The sequence below is a fragment of the Ambystoma mexicanum genome, chromosome 1q (genome assembly GCF_040938575.1).
Source record: "Ambystoma mexicanum isolate Mex_15411 chromosome 1q, UKY_AmexF1_1, whole genome shotgun sequence".
Lineage (NCBI taxonomy): Eukaryota > Metazoa > Chordata > Amphibia > Caudata > Ambystomatidae > Ambystoma > Ambystoma mexicanum.
Genome location: NC_090922.1, coordinates 492,699,104 through 492,711,999, shown reverse-complemented (window position 1 = coordinate 492,711,999; position 12,896 = coordinate 492,699,104).

Sequence of the window (12,896 nt, the reverse complement as noted above, 5' to 3'; positions counted from 1 at the left end):
GGAGGAGGGATTCCAGGAGAAAACTGAGGGAAGTAAATCCTGCATTGTGATAAAGCAAAGTGAACTGTGATATTGGCAAACGTGAACCCGGCTGAAGGATGCCTGCGAATTGGGGTAAACAGTGCTACCCCGTGAACATTGTGTTGACAAGAGTGAACTTGTCCACAGTGAATGACTGTTTAAAAATACATTGAGATTCTTGAATGTTATGTTTGAATGAAAGGCCGTAGTGAACTTGAAGGAGAGAGGCTAACACAAAGAGGGATCGAAGCATGGTTGAGGGAGATCCAAAGGCGAAGAGTAATCACCCAACGTGAAGATTTACTAAAATAGCTTTTGTTTTTGTTGTTTATGGCTCATCGGGTCCTCTGAGGCAAGAGACTGTGTGAAAGAGACTTGCCCACAGAAGGCTCTAATAATTTGGAAACAAACGTTAAGCTCATGCTGGAGAAGCCCAGCAGTGTGCTGTGCTGAAGAGTCCCGCCTTGTCCAGTGCTAAAAAAGTGGGGAAGGGAGACTCCGGCTATACCATCCTGACTTATCATTTTGAGAACAATTTCTTTTCTTGTGAACACTGTCCCACACTCTTTTGTAGCAGAGCGGTAAGGATTGGAAATAGTTTTTATTTTTTAGCATAGGCCCTTTTTCTTTGATTAAGACACCACTAGGATAGTATTATTATTATTTGATGGTCGTAGCTTGCTCCCATCTTAGATTTAGGTTTAGATTAGGTGTTTATCTCACCCATTTGTACAGTTTAATAAACACCCTTGAACTGTGATCACTTGTGTCTGTCTTATCTTGATACCATGCCTTCCCCCTACACCCAACCCACCCCCCCCATTTCCTACATGAACACTGAGCCGAGGTAGAGGAGAGCTAAGAGCAAATATGCCTATACATTGCATTGGACATGTCGCACTAATACTGTCAGGCAATGTCAGCCACTTGACCGTGATTGCCTACACCTGAGGCCTATTAACACTCCCCACACGGTTAAAAAATAGATCTGTAATGGCAAGAATCCCACATTTGCAAATTAGGAAATGCCTCATCATTTGATGAGTACCTTTCTGAGTGGAAGATGGTTAAACAAAAAGCTATATGTTGTGGCTGAACTTTTGAGCAAAGGAGCATAAAGATAACAAAGCTAGCAATAGCTGGCAAATGACGTGAAAACGTATGCATTAGATACCAATACCTGGCCAATGCTGTAAGCTTATCGATTCTCTTTACGTTATAGCACATCCTCAAATATACTGTGAGTTCTGAGTAATGTCATGGAAATACCATGCGTATGTGATGGCTCATCATAAAGCATTGGAATGGAAACAAACCCTTTTTTTTAAAACTCTATTATATTGATCATCAGTAGTCAACTGCCATGTGAGAGTTGTTTCTAGTCCATTACCGAGTATGAAACAGTTGTCTTCTTTCACACACAGTTCTTCTGTGAATGTTGTGGGTTGATTTCTTCAGTTCACACACTTTGGCTTGTGGCTCGGTTCACACATTCAACTTTACATTGTTTTGTGGACACATTGTTACATGTACTATGGTTCTCAGAATTCAGTGTCATGCCTCTCTTTCTCTCACAATGTCTACCTCTACAGTCCGCTGTTTCGCACAGTCTCTTCTCTAGGTGGACGCAAACACCTGCACAGGCCTTATTGGTACTGATGCCGGTGTGTATGAATGATGGCAAGAAAACATTGCTCAACATTTCTGGGAACCATATCTACAGACCATTAATATTGCCACTAATAGAGAAAAGAATCAGTCTCTAAGTCAATCTGCCAAGCTCATTTTACCACAGTTGGCCACTGAGCACAAACATATTCTGTGCATTCTGTTGGATTGTTCAAAGAGACGTTTTCTGCATGATAGAATAGCTGTTGTACTGACAATAAATGTATTGGTTATTAAGAGATCGTGTTGCACTTTGCATGCCCACTTTTAAAGCATTCTCAGTAAATTAGCACTCTCTAGAAAATGGGTGGCAAATCAGGTAGCACAGTTAAAACCACTAATCCATGCCCTTGTTCCACACTTCCGTCCTGTGCTGCGTCTCGGGTACTTTGCCTTCCTGCCATCCCTGACTCTGCTCTGCCTCTCAGATCACCTCTCCGGTCCTGCCCACTGCACCTGTGGGCTGTGCAGCCCACTGCTTCCCCACCAACTAGCTAGTTGTCTGATTGGCTCACAACTCGCCCCCACCTGAAGTACACTGCCAATGAAAAATAGAAATGGAAGATTGGCTTTTTACTTTAAAGTACTGTAGTTGGTCTTTACCCACACATCAAGAGTGCTTCACTTTTTATTTTTAATCACTGTTAGCACCTGAGGGCTTATCCCTGGAATGCTAATAGTAATAATACACACCTTGGCAAGCTGCATCAGAAATTATTGGCACCGACTTCTCTCAGGCCTATAACTTGGACCCCAAGTTGTTACTGGTCAATCCATCCTGTCCCCGTGGGTAGCATTACTTAAATGTACATTTACTTTTGTTCAGAAGATGGAACTAGGTATTTAGTGCACAGAACCTTTGATTTTGCGAGAACTGGGGTGGGTCTTTTCCAGAAACTGGTACAGAGGCAAGATGTAAGACGTGCAGCAGAACAAGAACCAGATCCTGATGGATGCCATACCACCTGCAGTCCATCGTGGATGAAGAAAACTGGCTATGGGTAAGCACTACTGCCTATGAGAGCTAATGTTAATTGGGAGCGCCTGCTCCATTCCAAGATGGCAACCTGATTTAACTCAGCCTTGCCTGTGTTGCCTTGAACACCCGACCTCCCTCTGCATGCCCTGGGTTGGCTCCCGTCGATACAAAATGCCCCTATTACTGGGCGCCGGCAGGCGACGCCAGCCCCCATGCAAGGGCCACTTTTAAGGCCATCAATCTCTGTCTGGCTCTGTCTGGCTCTGTCCGGCATTGGATGGCATCCAATTAATATTATAACATACTCATGAAACGTTACCCCTATAACTACCCAATCATCATCAACAGTCCTCTACATAAAACAGAAGCCCCATCATTCTCCACCAGTAACTGCACTCGCCAAGTAAGTCTCTGCTCACCCTGCTAAATATTGTCTTTACTAAATGGCACCAGGATTCCAAAGACTCCCACCCTCTGCCTGACGAGGTGTGGCTCTTTCTTTCAGAACGCTTATAGCCGCTCTACACTCAGACCTACTTCAACTGCTGTATTTCGCATCTCGCAGACACCCCGATCTGCATATGGTCCTAACAAGCTTCTTGTTGTCATTCACAATGATTTTGTGCTGCTCATCTTCCCTGTTTCATCGGGTGCTAATCCCGCTCCAGTAGTCAGTGCATATCCAATTATGCCTCCTCAACCATTGCGGTCATCCATATCTGCCCCGCAATTGACTTAGTGACCTTTGCTTCTAGCCCTTTGTCCCGCTCTCGGAGCGTTGCTCATTACTTGCTATTATTGACCTACTCGGTCTTGTCCCTGCTTATTTGACGAAGCCCACCGCACCATGAGGAACGACTTTTGCAATGCGATGAACCCACCTGACTTTCCTTGCTTACTTGATGAAGCCCTCCGCAACATGAGTCACGGCTTCCTGCAATGTAACGGACCTTGTCTGATTTGTCCCTGTCTAGTTGATGAAGCCCCTTGTACCATGAGGCGCAGCTTTTGCAATGTGATGAACCCACTTGACTTTCCCTGTTGTATTTGTTGAAGCCCCCTGTAACATGAGGCGCAGTGTCTTGCAATATAATGAACCCACCTGACTTTTCCCTGTTTACTTGATAAAGTCCCCGCAACATGTGGCGCAGCTTCTGGCAATGTGATGGACCTTACCTAATTTGTCCCTCTCTAGTTGATGAAGCCCCCCGTACCATGAGGAGCAACTTTTACAATGCTTCAACCTAATACCTGCCACTTAACTTGGTTGTCCACTGCAATATCAGGATGTATCCCATGTAACTAACTTCTCAATCTCTTGTCAACCTGCCAGTAACCATGTTGTACCTAACTGACTACCCAAATAACACAGTCAGGTACTGTCTGTAACCCATTACCTGTGCAAACAACCATTGTAACCAATCCACTTAAGCAAAAGCGCCCTAGATGTCTCTGGGTTATGTGCGCTATATAAATGACAAAATAAATAAATAAGCATTACCAGCCTAAGTCAAGAGTCATAGTGAAAGCATACATACTATATTAGCATTTGCAGGAACAACAGCAGCAGTGCCCTAAATCAGTTCAGAGAAACAACAGCACTGCACATATACAGGAATGATGAGAGGAGCAGAGGGTCAAGCTAGCAAGGATGGCGTAGTACTACAAAAAAGTAAACAGAGGCGAGATGCTGTCTTGCAAATGGTCACGTAAAAAGGTAATGGTAACTACATAAGGATTTTGTCCATCATGCTCAGGCAATGTAAGGAACACAGTACTTAAAAACGGGACAGTCCTGCTAAATATGGGACGGCCCACCACCCTAGGCAGAGTCCCAGACACAGATGGATGAGAAACGTTACGTGCCACTCTGGCTGTTTCATCTTCTGTGAGATGGCTCTTAAGAGTCAGAGAATGCCCAGCATGGTGCGCAGCTTACACTGTGCCAAGTAAACCAAAAAGGATGATTGAACATACCTCTCTCAACTCGCCCTCATTTGGAATATTTCCCTATTGGGCTCATTTTCACCCTCATCGCAAGCCCCTAGTCATAGAGTTCAGTGTCTACGAACTCCCAGCAAACATTCCCCATCCTTCAAAAAACAGTTTACCCCTTTGATTTCAATGGGTTCACTCTCCAAAAACAACTGCGATCACCCGTCAACAACATCAGGACAAGAGGCCTCATGATCAGCTGCTTCTCAAACGGAAAGCAATATCATGCTTAATAATAAGAAAAACTGCAGGTGCGTTTGTCCTTTTTTTCGCAACATTTTTAGATGTACTGCTTGATTGCCCTGTAAATGTTGCTATAATACAACTATTCGTTTTTTAAGATGTCATAAACAGCAATCCTTTTTGGACAGGCACCCTGCTCTAAATTAAACAGTTTTTTTGATTTAGCATATGGGAGAGGGGACATAAATTCACCACTGTGTACGACTTTTAAATAATGTACTGTTTGTTTGGGGATTCATACAGTAAACACCAATTGTTTGTTTCTAGATTCACATTTACCCACTTACTGTGCTTGACTGCTTAATAGTGAGGAGTTGTGGGCTGGGTGATGCGGCTGAGATTCATGCAAAGCAGTCACTTGCGCAAAGCCTTTGTTATGTAGAACTTGACGGCTAAGATTAACACCTCTCTGCCTGGTATCCATGGCGATGGGAGTTCCTCTGCAAAGAAGAAGGTGTGCCTGGCACACAGGTCAAGGACAGGAAGGGGGAAGGGGCACACCGAGTGTAATTCTCAGCTCTCAGGTTAGGCACTTTGCTACTTCAGAAAATATATGTTAAAGTCTGTTAATTTACAAGGCCACGTTTTTGGGGCAATGGTCTATTTTTTAAACCTACACCTAAGCCCGAGTACATTTCTGAATGATTTTTAAGCAGGGACCCTAAAAAGCACATGCTTCAGGGAAACGGCTTTAGGATACTAGGTTGAAGCAGTGTACATAGAAGGACCCTTAAAAGCCATTTGATTCTTGCTTGTCAGAACAAAAATGCAAAAACAAAACACTCAAAGCATTTTTCTATGCATTGTGTCATCAGGAAGGATAATGTTTCAGCGAAAAGTAGCGATACATTGGTAGTGCAATATTCATGTGTACTCTTAGCGCTGGAATGTAGTGCTGCTGTAAGTATGGAATAGCAGCAGTCGCATAGTGATCTGTACGGCTGAACATTAGAAAAAAACAGGATGCACATCACCAGGACTGACATGGTTTATGGAGTTCAAGCAATGGAATAAACAAGGGTGCTGTGGTCCAGACAAGGCTGTGTTTACAACATGGAACAAGGTTATGCTCAATCAGTCAAGTGCTCGTTTTAGGCAATAGTGTACAACCTGAAATCACAGATACGATTCCTGCATGGGTGACACAGACTTTTATCCATTTGCTGTGAATACATGAATTATCTTTAGATCGGGTTACAATAACAGCTCATATTACGTAGTATAGAAATACAACACATCAGAATGAAATGCTATATCAAAATCTGATATTATTAATAGCACAGTACAGAAGTAACGGTGAAGGATGCACATGAGAAATGTTCTTAGGCAGAGCTGCGGGCACCAAGGAATAAAGTAAACGGTTTGGACAGACTTTAGAACTGCGGTACACTAGCTGAACTGTCTGTGAATCCCACAACTCAGTGTTTAGAATCAAACAAATGTATGCTGGACTTTTGAGGGGTGGGATTAGGGAGGTATGCGGTGAGGCAGGAGACTAGTACCAGGGATGTCATGGTGACAGGTAGATGTTAGTCAACCTTGGTGAAATGCATTTCAGGCAGTCATCATATCACAACCACATTAGTTCTGTTTTAAGTTTTTTTTAGCTTTCATGGGACAACACTTTTCAGAAGGCCTGATATTTTCTTTTTGTCATAGTACCTGCATTTCTAATAGGGGTTTATAATAAAGTGTTGTATTGTTGATAGCACTTCTCCATAGCCATGCCATACTTTAAAGGAACAGCACAAGGACTTATCATCAGATCCTCTGTACTTTTAGGCGGCTCTACCAGCATTTTTCAGAAGGGCTGAATTACATTTGAATGGCCAGTACTAGGTGTGATGCTGGAAATGCATCAGAGGGACAGGGCCTCTGAATCCTTGTCCTTTACTGCTTTTTATCGTGTGTTCTGTCATGTTTTCTGCCCAGGAGTCCATGTGGGACTCCTGGCAGTGCAGCTCTCTCTTTTGGTTTGGTGAACAGACCCCTGGGATACCCTTATGGCACCCATGGGTAGGGGTACAACCCTGTACCCCTAGTGTATATTTTTGGGCACCTGTGGGTGGCCCACAGAGCAGGGTATGGGCTGGTGGCAGCTCCATGCTGAATTTGACAGGTGTTCTGGGTGTCCTCCATTTTGGGATACCCAGGCCCTGCCATTGGGATCAGTTGATTCCTGATAGGAAACAAGATGGCCCCTGTGGCCTCTTGCTCTCTATTGCCTGTTACCTTGTTTTCCCAAAGTCCTGGGAAGCCCTGTCCCTTCCCCCTGACTGGCTGTTGGGTGGAAGTTCCATATATGGTGTTGTTGTGAAGGCCCAGCTAGACTGACTGGAGCCTTCCCAGTGACTGTATGTTGTGGGTACCTCCTGTGGGTGGGACCTGGGTGAATGGAGTGTGTGACCAATATACACTCCTTGTTGTGGTTGTCTGGTTTCTGGCATGAGAGACAAAGACTGAGACAGCCCTGCCCGAAACTGGCCTGAATGCAGTGTGTAGTGTTGAATGGCTGGGTACTTGTCCCAATCCACATTCCTTGTTGTGAGTGTCTGAAAGGGAGGAGTGTGGCCCGAATGCACTGTGTGCCTGATTGGCTGACTGACTGCATGAATGCCCTTCTGTATGATTGGCTGCTGAGTGTGTGCCAGCAGTGTGGATGAGAGACGGAATAGTATATCTGGGGACCTCTCACCACTGGTAGGAGGTTCAGGGAACGTTCAGAAGCGTTCAGAAGCGTTCTGGAGCTGAGTCTCCACTCTAAGAGTAACTGGAACTACTGATCCTCGACGTCCAGCTGGAAGAAGAAGACTTGCTGTGGCATTTGCTTCGACCGATCCGAAGGCTGCCGAAATCGTCGAAGACTGACCCGAGAGAGGATCTGGTAAGGCGCCCTCTTCCCGTGCTCCGAGGGACCATCGAGCACCGCTCCATCTTCGCCGAAGCGCCCTGGAAGACAGACCCTCGAAAGGCTGCCGACCCGAGACGGGACCGCCGAGGAGATCGAAGTGAAGCACCCGGACATCGCCGCCGTCGAAGTCCATTGCCGTCGACCAGGGTTCGCAGGTTTGTGTAACCGCTGGAGGCCCGTCGAAGTTCTGTTGCCCAGCCATGGGAACCACTTGACGCCGGACGCTCCTTTGCCTAAGAACATTCGAATCGAAGGACTCCCTCGTCCGCACCGTCGACCGCTTTATCCTGCCGGAGAAAGTCGAGGACGACCAACGCGCCGAGGAGAAACCTGCCGGTGGGTTTCCCGCCACCCGAAGACCACAAAGACTCAAACGACTCGACACCCTTGCTGGGCCTCCGTCTTCACAATCTTTGCGGTCCAGAACTATTGTCACCGAGGTGCCCCGCACGCCTCTGCCTTGCAGGACGCCGACGCTCCGACGCTGACGAGCACCGCTCGGACGAAGCTGCCGCCTCATCGACGCCGGTCTACCCTGTTTGTCGACGGACGTTCGACGCCCCGTGTCTCCCGCTTGAAAGGGAAGGCATTCAAGAAGGGCCGTCGATTCCCCGTCGCCGAACACCGAGTTCCTCGACGCTTCTCGACGCCTCTCGACGATCCGTGACTCCCGCTTGAAAGGGGGTCGCTCAAGAAGGATCTGTCGACGCCTCTTCGAAGAACTCGACTCCACCAGGTACATTGGGGGAGTAAAAACATTATAGGAGGGAATAAGACTTGCAGAACAATATATGGACTGGGCTTGTGCTATATCTTTATTTTACAGGTTGCCCAGGTGGGGGGATCTCCACACAGAACTGTGTCTAGTGGTAGGGGCCAGTATTCTGCCTATTGCTCAACCATCTTATTTTCTCTCCTCTCTCTATTGCTGGTTTCACTCTATTGATCTGTGTGACATTGTTACAGTATTGTTGATCCACTTTAATGAGATCTAATACAAAGGGTGGTACCACTTTAGAATTGTATATATTTGCCATTGTTGATTTTCCTAAGTACAAAGTGAGCTATTATGATAAGTGTACATAACCTTGAATATTGATTATATAAAGACTGTGTTCTAAACAATACAGTGTGTGGACATTCCTTTGTGGGGGCTTGGGGACTACACTGTACTTAATAACCAGCCTGCATCACCTCCTGAGAAGCTAGGCCTTGATTGCTCGTCCATTGCTACCGTACTAGAGAATCTTGGCTGGGGTCCTCTGTGCCTCTCTTCTACCATATAGAGAGCAGAAGTACAGACACCCCCCACCGGTCTTCTTCACACTAGGAAACTGTGGTAAAAGGGTTGGGGAGTGCGTCAGTGACAGAGCTGTGTGAATGCCAGCAGTGGAGTAAAGGTTGCAACACAAAAAAAGAGATCCTATTTATTTATTTATTTATTTATTTATTGTGCATTTATTAGGTGCTTATTCAACAAGCAAATTGTGTTTTGAAGCGCTCCGATGGCATGGGAGGGAACATGGGATTGAAACAATATATACAATGGAGGAAAAAGACGAACCTTCTGGGCCTTGTGAGTATTTAGAGCATGCAAGTACAGAGAGAAAAGAGGGGGGGGAGCGCGTTGGTAGGTGCGGGGTGGTAGGTGTTGGAATGTCGTGCTCGTGGTTGAGCAGCAGATGTAAGTGCCAGGTACAGTAAGTGCTAGGAAGCATTCAGCTGCTGGAAGTGGGTAAGTGCCGGCCTATATTGGGGTAGGCCAGTGAATACTGAGGCAAGTGCTGTGTGTAGTCAGAAGATGAGGCGATTGGGTGTGGGAGGCAAGGGCCCCGAGGACTCATAAGGGCCCTGGACACCAATTGTAGCAACTGTGAAGTTAGAGAGAAGAGAGGAAGGGGAAGAGGAAGAGAAAAGGAAAGTCTTGAGGAGCATCCGGAATTTGAGGAGGTCCGGCTCAAGACAAAGAGGAAGGCTGTTCCACAGGCGGGAGTGTGCTGAAGCAAGAGATCGGCCTCCGGCCCACTGTTTAGCGAACTGCTTCACACACAGAGAGTTGGTACTAGGGGAGCGTAGCAGTCTAGATGGAGAATATTTCGTAATAGCAAGATGCAGATACTGTGGTCCCGGGCCCCAGACATCCTTGTGGATGATGCAGATGGATTTGAATTTAGTTTGTGCAGCAACCGGGAGCCAATCAAAGATTTTCAGGGCAGAAGAGATGCAATCCCTGGGCTTGAGGCCAAGGATAAGTCTTGCTGCCCTATTCTGGTTTAGCTGCAGGGGTCGTAGAGAGGAAGAAAATAGATTCAAGAGTAGGCTGTTGCAGTAGTCAAGCCTAGAGGGAACCAGAGCTCTTGTAAAATTGAGCTTCTGAGGGAAAGTGAGAAAAGGGAGAATTCCTTTGAGGTGGAAGAGTTGAAAGTTCGACTGGTTGTCAATGGATTTGAGGCAGGAAGGAGAGAGGGGTGATGAAGATGACGCCAAGGTTTTTGGCTTCGGATGAAGGAGGGGGGGGGAGAGCCCATACAGGATGCCCAGAGTGAGAGGAAGAAAGAGCGAGCAGGGGTCCTAAGAGGAAGGATCTCAGTCTTGCTGGCATTGAGGCAGAGATGCTTGGAAGAGCATCAGGACTGGATGGCAGATGGCAGTCTGAGATGATGGAAGGAGCAAGAGTGTCAGCATGAAGTTTGAAAAAGAGTTGAGTGAACAAATTGGCAGAGTGAAAAAAGCATCAGTGGCTATTTCATCAATCAATCAATATTATTGTGAAACAAATTCAAACATTCTTATTAAATATGTATGGTTACTAAAAAGTGGAGAAAAGGTTGCACTTGAGGTGCACATCAGAATGGAAGTATTGCAAATATATGTGTATGTGCTCACAATATCTCTGAATATTTGCATCAGATGCCCAGGTACTTGTGCCTTTTGCTACGTATTGATATTGTTTGTCCTATTACTCATGCCAGGTGTTGTAGTATATATATTTATTTTAATTTTTATATCGCGCCGCAGGCCTCAGAGCACACACAAAACAGGGGCAAGACACACAACATGCAAAGTCAAGCCAGGAGAGAGATGGGCAGACAGAGACTTATATAAAATTACTCCCGTCATTTGACAGATGTTTTCATGATATAACCAGGTAGCGACATCTGTTTTCTGGTTTTTGCTATAAAATCATATTGAATAATCGATTCCTATGATGTCCGAGAGAGGTATAGAGGAGGAGGAGGCCACTACAGAGCCGCAAATGGGGCCTGGTGGGGTTGGTACCACTGGTGCAAGTGGTGCAGTCCAGGGGCAGGGGCAGGAGGCAGCACAGGTTGCCGCGGAGGTGCCTGTGCAGGTCTCTATCCCTGACACTGTGTCTGCATCACCATGCACCAGCAGGGATGCCCCATCCCAGGCCCGTCCGCAGGTAGGGGGGAAGTCCACGTCCTCTACCTGCGGACGAGGGGACCCCTGACTGAATGGAGACCGTCCTGATTGGTGTCGCATTGCGCACACGTGTCATTCGTGATGACGTGCGTGCTTCCTGTGGGGACCACACACATCATCACGAAGAGGTGTGTCCCAACGTGACCCAGTTGGGAGTGGCCATGGTCAGGGGTTTCCTCCATGTGTCGGCCAGTCTTGCGGCCCTCTCCTCCTCTGTGCACACTATATGCCAGTCATTCTCCCTGCCGTCTTCCTGCCCAGATACCACCAGGGCCCCCTGTGCATCTGCCCCAACCAACGCAGCCAGCCAGGTGGAGATCCCATCCCTGCCCGAGTCAGTAGTCTGAGGACCAGCAGTGGTGGCCACCCCACCAACTTGACCCCAGCTGATGGAGAATGTGCCGGCATCATCGGGCAGCGCATGTGCACGACGGCACCGGGGGATTCCATCAGCCCGGATGCCGTCGTGGTGGCGGAGGCAGTTGCGTCAGAGGCAGCAGCAGGCTCAGCGTGGGAGGCATCATGGCTCTGGGCCATCAACACCCCGGGGGCAGGCATCGGCCGAGGGGCAGGAGGACCCCTGACTGGGAGTGTCTTCCGTGTGGCAGCGGCTGGCACGGCAAATAGATGCGGAGTGACAGCGGGCAGAGAGGGCACGGCTCAGGATGGTCAGGGCGGAGAACTCCATGCACCGGGCTTTGAGGCGGGCGGAGGGCCTCGTGGAAACTCGCAGGGAGTTGAGGGATTCCATGGCTGCATCCCTGCGAGACCTCGAGTCCAGGGAACAGGCCCACCTCCGGGACATCGACATGGAGTTCAATGATGCTCTGGCCCGGAACATCAAACAGTGAGCCGTGGGACTAGCCCGCCGCCTTTGTAAATAGTTATGTAGTTGTAGTTTATTTTTTTTTCCTTTGGGGCGCATGGACTATGCCCCGCCTTTTTGTTAATAGTTATTTATTAGGTAGGTTTTTTGTTAGGTTTCCTTTGGATTGTTAGGCACATGGACCCTTGATTTTTACATTGTATATAGTTATGGACCTGATTTTACATATTTTTGTTTACCATGGAGGAATGGTTTTGTCTTTATATTGACTTTGGATTTAGTGTTATGGACGGACACTTTGGAGGCATTTTTGTTTGCATTTTATTCATTTCACCATTAATAATTTTTCCTTGATTTCGGACATCCTTTTATTTATCATTTTATTCTTGTGTAATTTTGTTTCATTCATTTATTTTTGTATATAATACATTTAAATGGTTTACTTCATTTGTGTGGTCTTCTCTCATTGGTTTCGTGCATGTCACAATGTGGGTTTTCTCAGTCATGTGTCGTCATTGTGGGGGTCTGATGGACTTGTACTCATGCGCATACTGGTTATTTGGGATCTATCGTGACATGGGAATTTAAAGTTGGAGTGGATGGAATGCTTGGTTGGGTGTTTGGACTGGGGTGGCATGGGGTGGGATTTAGGTGGCCATAAGGGCCATGGATCTGGATTGTGATGACATGTTGGGTGGGGGACATAAGTCCGGGCCAGCTGGCAGGTGCCCGTCACTGGGGGTGGGTGGGGGACATGAGTCAGGGCCTGCTGGCAGGTGCCCGTCACTGGGGGTGGGTGGGGGACATGA